Source organism: Balaenoptera ricei, chromosome 5 (assembly GCF_028023285.1).
Source record: "Balaenoptera ricei isolate mBalRic1 chromosome 5, mBalRic1.hap2, whole genome shotgun sequence".
Lineage (NCBI taxonomy): Eukaryota > Metazoa > Chordata > Mammalia > Artiodactyla > Balaenopteridae > Balaenoptera > Balaenoptera ricei.
This window is the reverse complement of record NC_082643.1, coordinates 14,983,152-15,003,534: the sequence shown is the minus strand read 5'-3', so window position 1 is coordinate 15,003,534 and position 20,383 is coordinate 14,983,152. Positions and strand designations below refer to the sequence as shown.

The 20,383-nt window shown below is 35.4% G+C and overlaps 1 protein-coding gene across 4 annotated transcripts in view; it reads right to left on the bottom strand.

Annotated features, from left to right (window-relative positions):
• Positions 1-20,383, bottom strand: part of BMPR1B (bone morphogenetic protein receptor type 1B) — a 458,884-nt gene that overhangs the window by 307,161 nt on the left and 131,340 nt on the right. The window contains exon 1 of one of the 4 annotated variants that reach the window (XM_059922436.1): positions 12,888-12,958. The exons of the other annotated variants lie outside the window; for them this stretch is intronic. The gene's annotated coding sequence lies outside the window, so the exon portion shown is untranslated. Of the gene's footprint in view, positions 1-12,887; positions 12,959-20,383 lie in introns of those variants that run through there. 4 annotated transcript variants of the gene reach the window in all.

Below are 20,383 nucleotides of genomic sequence, written 5' to 3'. Positions count from 1 at the left end.
CAATTAAACAAATTACCTGGAATCAAGAGTACTTAAAATCCATTCCTAATCTGAATAAAAGGTACCAGAGGACAACCTCAGAAATTGAGGGAAATTACAGAAAAGTGTTACAACATGAGTAAGCATTCATTTGTTTTCCTCTTGCAATTTAAAATTTTTCAAGCTTTCTAGAATCAAACCTTAGGGTATTTCAGCAATGCATACTAAGTAAAGAAGGCATTAAAGTATTTCAGTAATGCACAACACTCAAAATAGCTTGTATATACAGGTAGTAAACCAAATTGTTTAAAATTTTTTGACTATTCAGTATCTTCACTGAAGCAATCAACCCATTTTTTTTAATGTGTTTACCTTGGTTTTTTTGTTTGTTTTTTTAGAATAGTGGAGTGTTAAAAGATCCTATTCTCCAGCATTAAATAATGACTGAATAATATAAAAAATTATTAAATTCTGAAGTTCAGAAAATCCTAAAGAAGATTCTGAGGTAAGACTTGATTTTTTTTTTTTCTTTCCAGAACAAAATTCCGTGGAATACAAGGGCAGGGAGAGGGAATCATAGATTTCCTTCTCTCTTAGTAAAGGTTTTAAAAAATAACATGAGTACTTCATAAATCAAAAAACATGACATTGAAAAAAATATTAGCAATCCTGAAGGTGTAAAATATTTATATATAAAATTATGAAGTAAATGTAAAGCCTTAAAATAGCATAAGGGATTAACAACAGTTCCAATTCCAAACATGTCCACATTTTACGATACCAAGACTAATAGCTTACTTTACAAAGGATGTATATATTAGCTTATTTAATCTTCACAATAAGTACATGGTACTTTACAAGGAGAATACAGAGCAGAGAAGAGCCAGGTCTTGGAGCCAGACATTCCCTGGGTATGAATTCCAGCTCTATATTTACTGGCTGTAATCTTGGGCAAGCTGCTTAACTTCTCTAAGCCTTGGTTTCTCAATCTGTAAAATGGAGATAATAATGCCTAGCTTACGTTGACCATAAGAATTAAGATAATGCACATGCAGCATTTAACACAATATTGTACCTCTCATTGAAAAAAATTTATTTACAGTTGAGTGTCTGAAACTCGAAAACAACAGAGTCTACTTGAGAACTCGGGTTACTCAACTCCTCATCTAAAGCTATTTCCACTGCTCCGTAATTGCCCTTCAAGAGCAACCAAAGAACAGCTTCCAGCGCTGGTATGGGAAATCCTGAATTCTGAGTCATGGTAACCTTCTTTGTATCATCTCAGTTTTAGAGAAAAAGCTTGCAGAGTCAGGTCAGAATCCAATGCAAGACTATCAATAATGTTGGAGCACTATAAATTCACTGTGCTAACAGAGGATACTTTGTGCCGGAAGAATATCAAATCCACAGATAATGCAAAAGCCTCATGGTAACAAGAACGTTTACATTTACTCTCACATACTCAAAAAAGTTGAATTAAATGATGAAACATGAAGTCATTTCTTTTCCTTCCCAATTCTCCATTCTCTACGATATAATGAAACAAGAAAAAGGACTGAGAAGAAATAAAAGCAAAGGATGCTTTAATCCAAAAGGTGCACTGATAACTAAGTTGACAGATTCTATTATCGCAGTAATTCCATAATCATCACACAGCAAATAGCATAACCGGGTAAAGATGTTCTCCATCACAAGTGGTAAATTCGTAATTTTTTTTGTTTGTTTTTGGTTGAAACATTTCCAAAATCTTGGCTGGAAATAAGGAGAAGTCAATACATTGCGAGCTACATTAGCAAGACACTCCACAGACACAGTGATTAAGAATTAGTGTGTGACTATGACGGCCCTTGAGAGCCAAAAACCTAAGACCGCATTCCAACTTCAGTGGAAGAAAATCACAAAAACAAACCCAAATACAGCTCTAAGTTCACACTGAAGGAAGTCATGTAACATGAATTTTTATCCAAAGTTTTAAAAGCAAAAGTTAGTTAAGACTGGTCAGAATTTATAAAAATAGAATTTTAAAAGGCTGTTTACAACACCACGATACATTTCTTTAAAATCTAAATTTCTCCACAATTTCTTCCCTAAGTAATGTAACTTTATAACATATAGATTACATATATTTTCAACTCTATTACCCATAAGGCTTGCTAAATATCACCTTGAAAGTACTACTACTAATTTATTCAATCTGCAAGATATTTGCTATTCCTTACACAGAAATTGACCAGGTCTCAAAGGGGAAAGTGGAGCTGCTGTTCTTTATAACCATTCAGCTTCATTTCTTTAGGAAAAAAAGTTTTAAAAGCCAAGCATATATAAAACATGAATCATTTTATAAAAAAAAAAAAAAACTAAAATTTTTAAAGAAATGCTTACATGATCTCAAGGAAAATAATTCAAACAGTATTACTAACTAGGAAAAGTATATATACTTAGAAACAGTCACATTCTATTTTATAATAAATAAGAGTAATTCAAAATCAAGCAGGTCTTTTGAACCCATACAATACAGATGGAAACACACCCCTAATTTCAGTCTAATCTAAAAGAAGAAAACTAAATACTACCTGGTTAAAGTGTAGCCCATATGCAAAGCTGAATACTGCAGATACATGCTATCTGAAGAGTTTAAATTTAGACAGAGTAGCTCACATTAAAGACCTAGCCATATATACTTAAAAGTCTACAATTGATCACTTCAGAAGGACCTCAAAGGAAAAATGGAAAGGGTACCTCAGCATGTGATCTGGAAGACATTTTAGCATCACAGGAAAAATTTGGCTTTCTTCTGGTGCTTAGTAATATAAAGGAAAAAGGTTTGAAGAAAAAAAGTGTAAAATTGTTTTCATACAATATATGAATAATGATTCTAGACTTTAAAAGAACAGCTATGGAGGTTTTATCCTTTACATTATAGAAAGAATAAATGAAGTTCACAAGTTATCTAGCAAGCAGAAATACAAAGTAGTATGCCTCCTTTATGTGTGTGTATATGTGTGTGAAAGACAGTAAGAAATTATTTTAAACAAATTACAGCTTTATTGTTTAAAAAAAAAAAAAGGCGATTTTAGACAAAGTTAAGATACAGTCTTTTATTTTTGGCCCTATCCTCAGAGTGTGCTAACATTCGACTTTTAAATAATGACTCCATGGAGACTCATACTACTATGTAAATAAGCAGTGCTAACAAGAAACTAGGAGTTCTGGAAGAAATTAAAGGGCAGCATTCAATCCATCACATCTAGTCTGCCGAATTGGGAATCCCTGAGATGAAGTATTTGTCTAAATAAATTAACATTACTAGGCAAACATAAATATTCATCTTTTCTTACCAATACTTCTGATTAAAAGTAAGTCAAATGAGGGACTTCCTTGGTGGCACAGTGGTTAAGAATCCACCTGCCAATGCAGGGAACACGGGTTCGAGCCCTGGTCCAGGAAGATCCCACATGCTGCAGAGCAACTAAGCCCATGTGCCACAACTACTGAGCCTGTACGCCACAACTACTGAAGCCCAAGTGCCTAGAGCCCATGCTCCGCAACAAGAGAAGCCACTGCAAATGAGAAGCCCACACACTGCAATGAAGAGTAGCCCCAGCTCGCCACAACTAGAGAAAGCCCTCACACAGCAATGAAGACCCAACACAGCCAAATAAATAATAAATTTTTTTTTAAGTCAAATGCATTTGCATAAATCCAAACATTATTTTCATATTCCAAGAATACTTTCACTCTGCTGCTTTTCATTGCATTAAGCAATGGCTTTTGTCTTCCCTCTGCCTAGAATGGCCTTTCCCTCAAATACAACTGTTAAAGTTATACTTATCCTTCAACACTGGAAACAAAGGACACTTTTTGGCCCCTTCCAAGGAAATGTAATCCCATTAGTTTCCCCATGCCCAAAGCCAACAACATTGAGAAGCTCTCTTTTTAACTGAATAAAGAAGTAAATTGTGATCTTAATACGCAGCTAAAACTAACTTCAAAAAATACAGTAACTGTACCGAAATCATAAACATGTATTGAGCAATGTGTCAATCACTTTTGGAAGGTTCTGAAAAATTCTGTTTTTCTAAGGGTTCACAAACAAATATTTTCAATCTGCTCCAGAAAAAAACCATTTTATGCATCCCAGTGAAACTCTAAAAACTTTTCTTTAGGTTAAAAAATAAAAAAGAGAAGAAAAATAAAACATAGACAGCCAAAGCTAGAGAGGCACGTGGAGAGACCAAACTAGGTCCATTCCAGGTGAAAATTGAGATGGCACTGACCCAGGCCCTAAGATGGAGGACTAAAGAGAATAGGAAGACTCAAAATTAAGTTATTAGAGGCAGCAAGAATTAGAGAGCTGTTTCTAGATCTGGTTTCAGTGTTCAGAGGATCTGGTGATGTCACCTACAGGTAATAACATAAAAGGACTATACTTTATGGGATAGATCATGAGTTCAAAATTGGACATCCTGAGTTTGAGACTCTATGAACACACAAAAGGATTGAGGTCTTTTACTATAGGCCAAGACTTAAGGTGAGAGACCTGCTCCACATTTGGAGATACGTTTGTAAATGGAGTTTCTATCCAGAGAAGAGTAAAAATCATGCTAGAATGAGAACCTTAGAGAGAACACAGATATTTAAGAAGCCAGTAAAAGAGCCTAGAGAAGGTGAAGTCAGATAAATGAAGAGAAGATAATGCAAGTGAAAAATGTCATCATGTAACAAATATTTACTGTGTGCTTCATATGCAGCACTACTGGATACAGGGGATATGCCAGTGCCTGAAACAAGTGTCTGTGAGATTTGGCAAATCAATAGTCATTAGTGACTTGATGAAAGCAAGTCTAGCTACAGACAATGAAATGAACAATGAAGGGGTAGTCAGGAACACAGAAAACTTCTTTCCAAAGAGTTATAGCAACAGCTGGATGCTCAGATTGGGCCAGGGAAGGGTTCTGCTAAGGGAAAAGAGTTTGTAAAAAAGGAGTTAGCAAAGAAAAAGACAGGAAGAGTAAGAGGAGATAGAGAGAATACGACTGCATAAGAATACTGCTATTCTAAATATCAGGGAGAGCATGGGTGGGCACTGGTACGAGGCAGAAGGTTGACAGACGTCTCTCAAGACCTATATTTTATCTATGAAACATACGGTCACCCTCTAAAAAGCTACAGCGATGTGTTAAGGTAACACCTGAGAAGGTAGATGGTGACAAAACCCCTATTAGGAATGGGAGAGGGAGCAGACTGGGGACGAAGAGAAGTTTTGCAAAGGAACAAATGAGAAAGATGAGGTTTCCTTGAAAGAGATGTTGGACTTCATCTTGAAGGCAACAGGAACTGCTGAAAATTTTAGAAAACAATATATGAACAGCTTTGTGTTTTGAACTACATACTATATTCTTTTCAGTTTTAATAAATAAAAATAAGTCTACATTTATATTTCTGAATTAAACTAGACTATATCCATAAACTTCTTATTCTATAAATTATTGTATTGAAACATATCATTTGTAAATTATAAAACAAACCTCCATATACCAAAGTTATCAAAAATATTTGTGTCATATAAAGAACATATTTAAATAGAAAAAAATAAGTTCAAGATGTACAATTTTAAATATGATTTAAATAACCTTGATTAAAAGGCAATCAAGAGGGTTTGACTTTTTGTTGACTTTCAACCTCCAGTCCTAGTATTTTCCAAAACACAATTAAAGCACCTTGAGCTTGTACCCCTTGGTCCAATGCCTAACATAACTAAGTCAAGCTCCTAATCTACAGTCAAGAAATTCTAAGAAATGATCTACTTCTACACAATTTAAGTCTTTTAGTAAGTCTCTGACTCTTATTAAATGAACCGTTTGTAAAAGAAATACAAAATTACGTGGCTCAGAAATGGCACCTAATGAACATTTCATTCCTGTGGAATTCAGGTCACGCTAATATCCAGAACGACGCTCTAATCCTCCTCATACCTCCACTCCTCCCCGCAAAATCTCCAACAGTAACTTGAAGTTGATTTTTTTTTAATAACTGAAGGGTTTTTTTTTTTAATCCAGGCTTTTTATCCTGACATCCTCCCACCTGCCACCATTACTGCCCACCTGCCATAAAGGAGGTGCAAAATGGGAGAGGTTGAGATCCATGTTGGGGTGGTATCCCAAAGAGAGGGTCTTCTGGAGACTAGATTCCAGTAATTACAGTGATGGGCACTCTAGACACAGGCCACTGTTTCTTTACAGCACAGCTACTGCAACATATATTCTTTGAATTTTGCCCACTCCAAATGTTGACACCTGAGAACATAACATGACCTACCAACATTTTCACTGACTTTTTCTTAATTTATATATGCCAGTAGGAGATCAACTAAAATCTACAGTAATTAAGAGAACAATTTAAGTACACAATTTGTCATGTACATTTGAATCTATCTTCCGTTACCTTTAACCTCATTACCATATACTACAGCCCCGTCTTTATCCCTGTAGGATATGATACTCCAAGACCCCCAGTGGACACCTGAAACTGAGTAGTACTAAACCCTATATGTACCATGTCTTTTCCTAGACATACATATCTATGATGAAGCTTAATTTATAAATTAGGCACAATGAGAGAATATCTGAACTGCCAGCATCACTACTCTTGCATTTTGGCGCCATTATGACGTAAAATAAGGGTTACTTGAACAGAAGCACTGCAATACCTCAACAGTTCATCTGATAACTGAGTCAGCTGCTAAGTGACTAACTGGTGGGTAGGGTATACAGCATGGGTAAAGCTAGACAAAGAGATGATTCACCTCCCAGGTGGGATGATGTAAGATTTCATCATACTACCCAGAATGGTGTGCTATTTAAAATTTATGAATTGTTTATTTCTGGAATTTTCCATTTAATATTTTGAGACCTTGGTTGGCTGACGGTAACTTAGACCTCGGAAGGCAAAATCACAGCTAAGGGGGGACTACTGTAGCTACCCATATGCCAAATCTCATCCTACCTGACAACCACACATTATTGTGTAGTCATTTAATTAAATATAACTTCCAATGGGCAAGTATAAAATACCTACCAACATTAGAAGATGTTGTATGATTATTTAGATATGGTTTTAGGAATGCACTATAGCGCAACTCTGAAATGTGTAGATGAATCAAAAAGATACTGCCTCTTTCATTTGTATAATTAACACTATTTCTGAAATAAGTTTGAGTCTGGTTCTCATCACATGTGATTCAAGTAAATAAAACACAGCCACATTGCCGCCTAGAACTTAAGAAAATCATATCATAAAATGTTTATCCACAAGAAAAGTCCATTTTAAAATATATTATGTCAAAATGAAACATTAAAGGAAAACACACAGCCTAAATTAGAAACCAAATAGATATTGCAAAATAAATACAGAGTGCTACTATTTTCTTCACCTTTCAGTTTGAGTAGCCTGAAGTCCTTGGAGAGACTTTCAGTGGAAAAGAAAACCTCAGAACTGTTATTCAGCACTCCATGTTGCAAGGACAATGTCCTCCACTGTCCCACTCTACTTCTTGTGGTGACCTCCACCATCTGATATCCCCCATAGCCAGATACAGCCCGGTGAGCTATCTAGAAGCACCATCTCTATTAAACACAAAACTCTCTAAACTAAAATCTTTCATTAAAAAAAGAAGTTTCTAACATTTATAATTAAATTTGTTATCTCCCCAAGTCATCTTGTCCTCATTTTTTTTTTAAAGCTTTTCAGTCCAGATTCAGTGTTGGCAGACAGGTACCATGTGGCACATAGTAAGCACTATATAAAGTTAACTACTACTACTATTTTTTAGTTTTTATTAGAGTATAGTTGATTCACAATGTTATGGTATAGTTCCTGCTGTACAGCAAGGTTACTGTTATTATTTTCACTAAAATGTATAGTTTCCTCATAGCTTATGTGTATACCAAGCAGTAAATACAAACTATTCACCTACCTGTATGAAATTCAGCGTTACTCTTACTACTTCATTCAAACAATAGGTTCGGGGACTATACAATGTGAAAACAACCTCTGATTATTCCTAATCTATTAGTAAGCATACAACTGGAATTGTAAATAGAAAAAGGCTATTCTGACCTATACTATTATATATCATTTCTCTTTTATTAAATAGATTAGCAACAAGCACAATTTTATAATCAGCATGTATTTATTGGGTAACATTTTTGCTCAGTGCTGTAATACAGAATGTTTGGGGATACCAAAAAGCAATTTCTGTGTCTGCACTCAAAAGGTTTGCAATCTCTATGAGTTTTGTGAGTTCAGGGACCATGTCTTTACTTTGATAGTAAGAAAAGGGTAGGATAGAAGGCTTGACACGCACCCTCCCAGATAATTAGAATTCAAGTAGCTGAAGCAGTGTGGAGAGTATTCTAGGAACATGCAGGGCAGACCAAAGCAAGAGTTCAAACTTGGTCAAAGTGAAATACGACCATCAAACTGGGTCAGAAAATACTCTGGGATGAAACAGGTAATATCAAGTTCTAATCAGTCTTCAAAGATAGACAAAGGAATTTAGATGTGCACTAAACATCGTTCCAAGCACTTTACATGCAGTATCACATTTAATCTTACAACAGCTCTGAGAGGTAAGTGATATTAGTATCCCAATTTTATCTATCAGGAAAGTGACACACAGAGGGCTTAAATAATTTACCATAAATCGTCCAGCTAGTAAGTAGCAGAACTGGAATTTGAATCCAGTTTAGCTGCAGTGTCCTTTCCCTTAATCACTGCACTACACTATCTATAACTCTCAAGACCAAAATGAAAAATATATACACGTATAGGAAGGAATAAAAGAATGGGATAGAATAAAATAGGATGGAATGGGATCTGTAGAAGAGACACATAAGGTGAACTTTTAGGTGGACTCAGTCCAAGAACTTCTAGGAGAGGCCGGCAGCAGAAATGCCTAGAATCAAGAAGACATGGGTCTGACAAACTGAAAAGCTAGTTCCAACTATTATAAAACAGCATTTCCTATAATATAATCTCAGTACTTATTAATAGGAGGATGAGAAAACCCATACAAAACTTGAAAAACATGGAGTATAAGTAGCAAACACCTCTTCTTCAAAAAAGAAAAAAGATGCCTAGCTGTAAAAGACCAATAGACAGAACAAGTTTAATATGACAGATACAATTTAATTCATAAATTGAATCCTTATGCCTCAGTTTTTTAACTTTCTTGATGGATATTTAAGCAAACCTTTTATGTAAAAACTGCTATTCAAGACCTGTGAATTAACAAATAAGAAATGGCCCTTGTTCTCAAGAGCTGCCCCTTGGGATTATGTACGTCATTCTGTAACGTCTGATGACTATGTGGGACACAGTAGTTGTTCAGCATCTGAACAACATTTCTGGATCTCTAAACACTTATGAATACACAATTTTTGCTCCTGAAGTTTGTAGCATATATAATTCTCAGACCTTACGTTATTTCTTCCCTACCCAAAGGAGACCAAATTTTCCCCTCTTGGTTAAAAAAAAAAAAAAAAAAAAAAAAATCTGGATACAGAATAAAGTGACAGGCCACATTAATTCTTTCAACCTTCAAGTTCTCCCTTCATCAGCAGTGCTACACCCAGTTTAGGAATTGATAGGGAATCACTTGTGAAGAGAGAATGGGACAGAAAAATTTGCTTTTCTTATTCCAATTAAGAGAGTTTCACCAAGGGGGTGGAATTTCAAATTAAGAAAAAAAAAAACAAGTTCTAATTAGTTACAGATGAAAATCCCCCAAACCACATTGATCACAATGCAAAACATTAACTGAGCTCCTGGAGACCCAGGAAGAAGAGGACTTTTTCATTGGATGAAATGGAAATAATTTACTTTTGAAATCCTAACCACACCACCCTTTAGTCATTAATATGCAATTAAAATAATTTTTGCTCACAGTCGCAGCCAAAAGAACTCAAAAGTATTTTTATTTTCACAGGTTTCTCTGTTATTTTTACTGCATATTAACCCCTTTTTTTAAGCCTTGTCACTGAAGCCCATTGTTTTAAGGTTCATTATCTTTATGCCACCTGGTTTAGGATTTGGCTGCAAAACTGCTACACTACACTGATCAAAGTGTTCACCAAATCAAGAATGCAGGAGCTAACCACTTGAGGATTCCAGTACTTTCTTTGACTGTTCTAAAAATAAATGTACAGAAGGTCTTCTGAAATTACGTCTTACCTAGTCAATTAATGTGAGGGAAGAAATGTTATTTTACCCTATACACACTACAGAACACCAGGTAAGACTGGTCTATAGACTCTTCGGCATTGAAGCACCCCTCATGGGAAGGGTATGCATGTTGTGTGCTATACAGCCTTCATTTAAATCATAAAAAATTCATTTGGATAACTGAAAAGATGGAAAGCTGTTTTTTTTTTTTTAAAAAAAAAGAATTATTAACTAAAACACGCATTTCTTTCAACTTCACTTTACACCTTACAGTGAATATTACCCATTCTAACAAAGTGTAGCCTCCTGAAGCTTAATTCTCTCACCTTCCAATTTAACTTGCTCTAGACAGTCTGATGGGACCACAATTCAAATTTTTCAAAAAGGCAAGGATCTAAATCACTTCCAGATTTTCCCGTTAGTCCAAAAATTCTTGCATTAATAAAATATGATTAGGGCAATAGTAAACTAGATTGATGTGCTTATCTATTAACATAGCTGCAAAAAGAAAGGTAGTCATCTCTAAAAGAAAGAGAAGAAAAAACAGAACAATAACATGAACAAAAATTCTTTGGACTTATTCTCATCTGTGAATAATTAGAAGAATTTAAGTTGATTTGGAAACGGTGGAGAAAGACTCTGAAGAGGTAGGATTACAGTGTTTTTCACTTTGATGTATTAAAAATGAAGAAATGAGGAAGAAGTTAGAAAGTTTAAACACACAGTGTGCACATACACACACACACACCCCTCAACCATCAACAGCAACTAACCTCCCTGAACTATTTTTCATATGGTTAGGGTTAATAACAAATAATATAAGGGTTGTATTCAGTTCTTTGATTAAAACAAACAAACAATAACTATTTTCATTCTATTTTGGCTCAGGAGAACGCAATTTGTTAGTCTATTGAAACTCATCATTCATAGTTAAGGAGGAACTAAGTCAGTATCATTAAAGATTCGGTCAAAATAACTCCCTCCACATTTTAAAATACATGTCTAATCCAAAATTCTGTAATAGCAAGTAATCGTGACATGAATTCCACCAGAATGATGGTTCCTCTAATGACTATTAAGTTTTATACCTGGACTTCCCCCAAATTTTTTAATACATTTGCTGTACTTTCTTATATTAAAAAAAAGTATTGCATTCTTATTGAAGAAATTCTTGAAGAAAATTTGAGTTACATAAAAGCATAAAACAATTCCACTATTCAGAGATAATTTTAAGTTATTTGATGTATTTACTTCTATTTCATAAACATATTGTTTCCCAAACTGGTATTTAAAGAACATCCTTCTGGGAGATGTTCCACTAAAAACAGTGTTTTTGTGGTGTAAAATGGTTAGTAAATGTCTTTATTGCAGGATTTCTCAGAGCCTATAATATGCTAATATTTATTATGACTTTTCAAATCATAATAAATGACTTAGGAAGCAAGTCATAACAAATTTGGGTAGCAAGCAGCTTCCCAAATTTATTTCCCACTTAATATATTTTCCTTTTTCCTCTATTAGCATCCAGTTTGGGAAACACTGAAACTACATTATTAGGGAAGGATGCTTCCATGTCACTAGATAGTTTCAAAACCATGATTTTAAGACTATAAGTTATTACTACATTTAAGTCTCTCACAGTTTACTGGATTTTTTCCAATTTCTATTTTCCTTATATATAAATCTTATTACATATGCATTATTCCTTTAGATAAAGTGCTAACCTCTTTAAGAAAATGTTATCAGACTATCTAAATGACTGTCCATTTTTTATTGAAGTACAGTTGATTTACAATGTTGTGTTAGTTTTTTATTGAAGTATTAAGTAACTGTACATTTTAAACAGCATCTTTTTTTTAACTGAACTTGTGTCAGAAGCGTGTCATGATTAATATTTGTTAATTTGATTGGCCCAAAGTGAGAACTCATTATTTTCATTTACATTTCTTTGCATAATAAGGCTGAATTATTTTCATATTTTTATCAGCCATTTATATTTATCTTTCTTAGACTGAATTTCAGTTCTCCCTCCCATTGTTTGCACCCCTTGATCCTCTAAAATCCAAGAAACTTCCTGAGGTTTGTTCTTCACATCACTGATTCAGTTTTTCAAGACAGTTAATTCTTCTTGCCTCCTCTGCAGACTTAAATCTGGCTCTCAGTTTTAGTGTTCCTTGCAATCTTTCCTCACCTTTATTAAAGCATGAGTTTGTTTTCTTATAGCTCCCTGCTGTAATTTCATAGATACCATATCTTCTATGTTCTCTTATGGTAAACTGTTTTCTAAATGTTCTTCTAGTTGTAAATATTTCCCCAAAATGTGCTTCTCTCTTGCATCTTCAGGGTGATCAACCTTTATCCTCAAGCACAGTATCTGTTCACAGATCACACACTGTTGAGTTTTTCTATTGCCTCTTCTATGATGACGATGGTGTCCACCATCAACAGAGGGTGTGGCCTGGCTCACTGCACACTTGGATGGTTATAGAAACCCCTTTTCAATGCTGTAGCAGGAATGTGAAGAGTTACAAGCCCAGTTCCCAGTGACTCTCAGGCATTATTTTAAAGCTGCTCTTCCGGACTGCAGAGGAACCTTCTCCTTAAACACTGCTGGTCTGAAAAAGGATCATCAAAGACTAAAATGTCTACCCTTTAGTTCTCCATTCCCACCTTGAACCCTCTACCTGAGGAGACCTCTTCCTATCAGGATGCAAGCAGTCAGCAGCTCCAACTCTCCCAGTCCTTCATGCTCTTGCTGCTTTCTATTGTTCATACAGCTGCTGGATGGATGTGGAAAGACATAAGACAATGGAGGCATAAGTGATGGTAATACTATAGCCTCCTAAGAAAAACAGCACCCCTGCAGCAGATGGAGAGCAGCCTCATTTTCTCACTGTTTAAAGATCATGGGCGTTTGAACAAGCAGCAGATGTTACGAAAGCAGCAAACTACATTTCCTACTTTAGATTGGCTGGGCTATCTGTTTCATCAGACAATCTGGTTTTTCCCAGTTCGGTTCCTTCTAGGTGGAGGAAATGCATTAAAATTTCTAGCAGTGTCAGTCTTTTTCTCCCTGCAATACTGTATGTGTTTGTTTCTAGGTCTTCATCGTTCTTCTAGCAGAGAAGGGAAAGAGGCTGTGCCAGCAACTATGACCAAATGCTATTTTTAATGGGAAGCCTCTCTAAATTTTAAATATAAGTGAGAATCTGATTATTTCACTGTCAAGCACAAGCATAACTCATTCGATCCATTCATATGACTTTATTTTAAATAAATTTACTAATGCTGAAAAGAATACCACACAGGAGACTAAAAGGTACTGTCTATCTAGAAGTCACAAATATCACCAGGGGCAGCAACGTAAACTCATTTTCTTCACTGGTAACTGGCACCAGAAGAATTTTCAAGCAGGCTTTCCCATTAGTTGAAGTTGACAAAAAATAAGCATTATCCTCTGCCTTCTGGGTTTTACTATTTATGTAGTTTTTGTCAAGTACATGGCAGTATTTTCATATTTTCTATCATTTTAGACCACACAGGGAGACTAAGCTCACATGCTTATCGCTGATGAGCGTCATGATGCCGGCAAGTTTGGAGTACTGGTCGCCATCAATTTCTCACGGCCATTTTGAAATTTAAACACCAGCAAGCAGACTTTCTGGGTATAGGTCACTTTTATATCCCATACATATAGCTGCCCCCAAAAAAGGGAAACTAAGAGGAATTACAGATAAATATGTTATTAAAAATTAAGAAAGCTTCTCTGAAGGTCTGTGCTAGACACATTTTAACAGTGGTGACCCACTTTCAAAAAGACTTTATCTGAACACCACTGCAATTTTCGAACAACTGCTGTAGAGTCAGAAGAACCCAAGTTTAAATCCTGGCTCTACTATTTAATAGTTGTGTGACCTTGAGCAAGGTAACTGAGCTCTGATTTTGCTTTTGTAAAGTGAAGATATGAATAATGCCCGCTTTATCAGATGGTTAGCAAACTTAAAAATAAGAGATAAGGCAAGCAACATAACTGTTACTTAAGTGTCCTACAAATGTTTGGTGTTATTATTCTACCCCACGTATTTTAAAATAAAATGCTCCATTTTTACATGAAGTGGAATTCCACTTAAAGAAGATGAAAGGATCTCTTTGGTAATCATTTTGTTAGCATTTTGTTAGGTTTGTTAGCACCTGGTCATTTGATTGAAATTTTATTTGTACACCTAGATTATTATAGCTGCACCATTCAATGTCTATTAGGCATATTCTGAGATGAGCAAATGTGAAGTCCTTATCCTTATTGATTATATTAGGATAAAAAAAAAAGTGGACAGTCTATAGTGGAGGAGAAGAAACTACTGATGCTTTAAAAAATAAGCCCTATGGGGCTTCCCTGGTGGCGCAGTGGTTGAGAATCTGCCTGCCAATGCAGGGGACACGGGTTCGAGCCCTGGTCTGGGAAGATCCCACGTGCCGCGGAGCGGCTAGGCCCGTGAGCCACAATTACTGAGCCTGGGTGTCTGGAGCCTGTGCTCCGCAACAAGAGAGGCCGCGATAATGAGAGGCCCGCGCAGCGCGATGAAGAGTGGCCCCCACTTGCCACAACTAGAGAAAGCCCTTGCACAGAAACGAAGACCCAACACAGCCATTAAATAAATAAATAAATAAAATTAAAAAAAAAAAAAAAAAAAAATAAGCCCTAAGGTTTAAAAGCTTATCCTAGAGCAAAGGTTCTCAAAAGAATCACCTAGGGCTGGTCTTTCTGAAAATAAGTGATCACATTTTGGCTTGCACAGTGACTAGGGAATATTATTGGCTTTTCATGGGCTGAAAAGAGCCTTGCTATGTTTGCTGCCAATACAGAAGACAGTCCCCAACAAAGAATGTTCTTGGGTCCCTAAAGTCTTTTGAATGAATGGTTAGAGACTCATGAGTGTGAAAAATATGTTTATAATTATCTGAGTCTAGAACTTTACTTCGTTTTACACAAACACATAGCATTTGTGAAAGATTTTTAATACACATGGAATTTTTCAAAAACACAACTATGTAAGTCAAGAGATTTGTTTTGTTCAGAGCCTTGTCAAAAGTGATGCACCATATCAAAAATTCGTACCCACATTCTCAGCACCACTTGTTTTTGAGTCATTGATACAACCAATTTCTTTTTAACCTGCATTTGTATCAGTGGTCTTCCTAGTGACGCTACACGTATGTACAAGAATCTAACTACTTTATTATTCCTGTTATGGTCTTGCTCAAACATTTCCATATTGAAATTCATGTTATTTTTGAAAATGTATTTGTTAAAATTTTTTATAAAAATAATTTTAATGTAATTTTTCCTTTATATTGCTATAAAATTATAGTAGAGTATCATATCATTTCAGGATACTAAAGGAGTGTTATAAAATAGACGAGGCAGCATGGGGCTTGAAGGAAGAGAGCCAACAAGAATAGAGAGCTTCCTAATAATACTCAAACATAAAAAGGCAGCCCGGAGAAAATGCAAATAACTCGGTTACTTTCCCTCCAACTACAGATTGAACAGGAAAAAATTTAACTTGCAATAAGAAGAATTGAGGTCAGGTATTTTAAACACCATCCTGAAGAAAAAGACTGTAAATCACTAGAATGAGAAATTTTTATCAGCATATTTAAGCCATTTAAGAATATGATAAGCAAAGCTTTCTTAAAATTAAATTGGACTGTAAACAGGTAATTCTACAATTATTCATTTAATGTTTGAATTTGTAAATGTTTCAAAGTGAATTCATAGAAAATTAAGTCTTCAGTGACAGCTTTAGTGCTTTTACAATGATCTGGAGAAATTGGTGGTGGAGTGTGTATACATCCATAGTGCTTGGAGCTTGATGCTGGCGTGTGCTGCTAGTCTAACCATGACCTCCCGCCCTTCCTCAAAGAAAAAGAAAAAAAAGTAAAACAAACAATCAAAAACAGAGAAAAAAAATATCACTGCTCCTGAAAACAACAAAGGATATTATTTTGGATATCTCTTAATCCAGCATAAAAAAGTTACTTTGAGAATATGAATTCAGTATCACCTATCCATTGCATTAAGGATAATAATATATGTAAGATGTACCAACCTCCACAGGTATTCTCATCACTGAAATCATAAAACCACTTGCATCTTCCACCAAAAATTTTAATGTGGGATAAAAAGTAGTTCATTAAACTTTGATATTCACCATAAAGTAAAATTCAGAAATGACCAAAGGTGGTCAAAAGGCACAAACTTCCCGTTATAAAATAAACAAGCCATGGGGATACTATGTACAGCATGGTGATTATAGTTAATGATACTGTATTGTATATTTGAAAGGTGCTGAGAGAGTAAATCTTACAAGTTCTCATCACAGGGAAAAAAAAAAACCCGTCATAACTATGTGTGGTGATGTAACTTTTCGTGGTGATCATTTCACAATATATACAAATATCATATCATTATGCTATATACCTGAAACTAATATAATGTTGTATGTCAATTATACCTCAATTTTTTAAAAAAGTAAAATTCACCTAAATAGTCTTTCTTTTTAGCTTTACAAATGAATACATTAATTCAATCAATAAAATCTCTAGAGGCAACAATCTCACATACATGACAGTTGCAGAGATCAGGCTTCAGGCTGACATGAGTCTTTCCCAAAGGAATTTTTTGTTATTTTTACTCCATGAATTCCATCTTATGAAAAATTCAGTGAACTAAACAAATTGACATTTTTAAGTAAGAAACATTTGCTCATTTTTGATAAATCAATCAAAGATAAACTACTTCAAATCAGTACTTTTGACCAGGATAATATGACCAGTGGTACCAATCTGTTTGCAGGTCCCTAGGAGTTTGAAAACTCCAGACTGGGGACCATGAGCCCACAATATATTAGGTTCTAAAAACAAAATATGGCTATTAACAGCAAACCAATTTTTCACAAATGGACCTTCAATTTTAAACCAGCCAATATTTCTTTGTCTAAATCCCAGAATTTTTCCTGTAGCTGAAATTCCACACATGGTCTCCATATCCCCAAAGAAATGCCCTTTCCAGATGAGTTCCTAAGAACAGAACTATGTTTCTTCGAAGTCAGCAAGCTATTTATAAAAACTACAGTAGCCCCCAAGGGAAGGTCAATTGGCAAGTATAAAATTACTTTATGCATATATATAGTGTAGTAGTTGCTCTGCCTTTCCTTAAGGGGGAGGAATAAAACAATGGTGATCAAAGCATAAGGTACACGGAATGTGATAATTTTAATGTGGGCGCTTATCATTACAAGAAGAAAATGCTACTAATTAATTTTTATGACCCTGTAAAATAGTTGAGTTCCCTACTGAACTGGCAAGTACATAAATGTAATAAAACCAATAATAATGTACTTCCATCACCATGACTGCCATTTGGAACTAGAAAAAGCAACATGCCACATGCTAAAGTATCTTATTTTTAATAATATTAAGATATAGCTTAGTAATTTATATAGGTTCTTTAATATATAAACGGTTTATATATGCTAAAATATCAGTCATTGCTTAAAATTAGACATACAGTATTTATCAACAGTGCTTGCATGCTCATTAATTCTATCAGGATCTTCCCTTCATATATGTGTGTATACATATTTTTTTCTATCTACACAGCTTAATTGAATAACTTTTCTTCCAAATATTCACTTAAGGCCACAGATAATATTCAAAATACTATCCAACTGATGTGGCCTTTATCCAACGAGAATAGAGGCTAGCCAGAAAGACGCAAGACAGCCATGCCAGTGTGTCCTGGCTGAATGATGTACCTCCCAACACCTCATCCACTTTCCATAACCATAGTCATTTTGTAGTTGTAAGAAATATTAATTGCACCAAGTACAAATACGTAAGAGGCGGAAATGTGCTCATCTTTATCACGAGTTACCAAAAAACTCTCTACTTTCTCCATCTCTCTTCCCACCCTATGTGACCACTGCTCCTTAGGAGCTTACATTCATGCAACAAATATTTATTAATAGTCTACTATGGGCCAGACGCTGTGCCAGGTATGCCTGGGAGAAGGGAATGTTCAAGAAAAACAAGGTCGCGTGTTCACAGAGTTTACACACAAGTTTATAATCTAGCTGGAGAGAATAAGTGTTTGTGTAGATATATGTTTGTGGTTCCTTATTTTATTGTATAGTGCTCATGATGTGCCAAGCACTGATGTAACAGCTTTACAGTTACCTCAACTGACTCATTATGTTGGCATAAACATATATATATATATAAACGTAAGTAACCCTTCAATAATTAAAGAATAGAAAACAGAACAAATATTATAAAATAGAGATATAATTCACAGCTACATAAATTAGAGGTATGTGTTCAAAGAATATTCGATATTGGATTATGAGAAAAGTAGATTAATCCAGGACAGGTTGCATTCACTGATAGAATAAAAGTAATTTCATATCAAGGACAAAAACATGTTCTAATACTAAGAGTGAATACCTCTCCAAAACTAAATTCTACTGTCACTGAATTCTATCCTTTTAATCTAAGATAACTCATGTCTCCATTAATCTACTACAAAATTTAAATCAGAACTATATTTTAAAACATATACACTTAAACATTCGCAACTTAATGAAATTGAGGTTAATTGTATTTTACACGTAGAGCTATAAGTTGTAAATCGTTCAACATTTTCTTATCAGATTATCATGGAAACCAATGAACAGGTTTGACAGACAGTCACCCTCAACTTTTCTTAACAAAATTGCTTAAATTTGGAAATCTAGCATATCCCTCCAGGAGAACGTTAACTTTCATGGACTGGCTGAGGCGTTTACTTATTACTCTACTCAGTGTACCAGCGGGGCTGATTATGATGCCCACTGATCCTAGGAGGATCTTCCCTTCAGCAGAAGGAAGACAGCTACAGCATTTGCTAATTGAAACACAAGTCTGTGAATTTCCATGGGAAAGAGAAGTACCTATTTATTTATTCTAAACATTGAATGAGCACCTTCCACAAGCAGTAAACGTCTAAAGAGCACGTGCCAGTCAATGTACTGGCCATATCCAGGCAAGTTAGGCTATTTACTGCCCTCATGGGAAACAGAAGATGGAAGAAATGCAAGTGCATTCCATGAAAGAAGGGGAAAACCCATGGATAGAAGAAGATGCAAGATATAAAAGCAATCTGGGATATTTGTTTGGAGTGGGTCCCAGAGAAAATAGAGAATAGGGGCCCAGACCATGAGTGATGGGATCAGCCTTGGACAGGAGAGGTGCAATATTTCCTCTGAGGCAAGAGTGATTAGCCTGAAGTTGAGACTTCCAAATGGTTCACACACAGAGTGCAGGATATAACTTGAATGGGGTAAAATATTTCATCTCTGTTTTTATGAACCTTTAGCTGAAATTTAGCACTTCCTTTACCTATGAAAGTAGGCAACAAATCACAGTACCAATACCTGTGACCTAGTCACCTGTGGAAATCACAAACATTTTCATATTATATCTCAGTTGCTACAGATAACTCGGAGTAGTGTTTACTCATTGACTACTTTGAAATTAAGGTAGTCATGCGACCTGCCGCTAGATCTTGTTGTTTAATGCACAATAAAGACTTACATATTATTATATCACAAGTGTGCTTTTTATATTTTGAAAATTGTATCTTTTTAATTGGTTTCCCCTGAAATACTATGAATGTTTTCATCTAAAAATTATTGGGGGAGGGGTGGTTTATAAGCTTCCCTAGTTTTCCAAAAGGATCCATAGCACAAAAAAGGAAGAACAACTGCTCTGAGCATGAGGGAAAGGATTTTTTTTAATTAAGGCAAGAAGGATTATGTTATACTCTCCCTCCATTGTCTCCACTCTTTAGTCAAAGTCTGCTGCACACAGGAGCCCTTGTGTTCAAGGTGCAGAGGGGGACAGAAGTTACGGCAACAACAAAAACTCAGAGGAAGAGAAAGAAGCAAGTCAGGGGACAATCCTCTATGTGCTATTGGTTTTGACTGAAGAGTTAGAACAAATGGAGAGAATACAATATAACCGAGGACAGGCAGCCGCTGTTATAAAACACCACTGACGGGGCTTCCCTGGTGGCGCAGTGGTTGAGAATCTGCCTGCCAATGCAGGGGACACGGGTTCGAGCCCTGGTCTGGGAAGATCC